Source organism: Magnolia sinica, chromosome 9 (assembly GCF_029962835.1).
Source record: "Magnolia sinica isolate HGM2019 chromosome 9, MsV1, whole genome shotgun sequence".
Classification (NCBI taxonomy): Eukaryota; Viridiplantae; Streptophyta; class Magnoliopsida; order Magnoliales; family Magnoliaceae; genus Magnolia; species Magnolia sinica.
The window spans coordinates 23694653-23694877 of record NC_080581.1 but is presented as its reverse complement, the minus strand read 5'-3'; positions in this window follow the sequence as shown (position 1 = coordinate 23694877).

The window sequence follows — 225 nt, the reverse complement described above, 5'->3', positions numbered from 1 at the left end:
AACTCACGTAACTTGTCCAACTGTTGCTGTAACTCACGCAACTCCATCGGTGCCATATGATACAGAGCCTTCGATATAGGCGCGGTACCGGGCACAAGATTGATCTAGAACTCAATATGCCGACGCGGCGGTAATCCCTGAATCTCCTGAAACACATCAGAAAAATCACAGACCACCGGCAACTAATCGATACACAAGGCAACGGGCTCCTCAACTGCGCAAGAC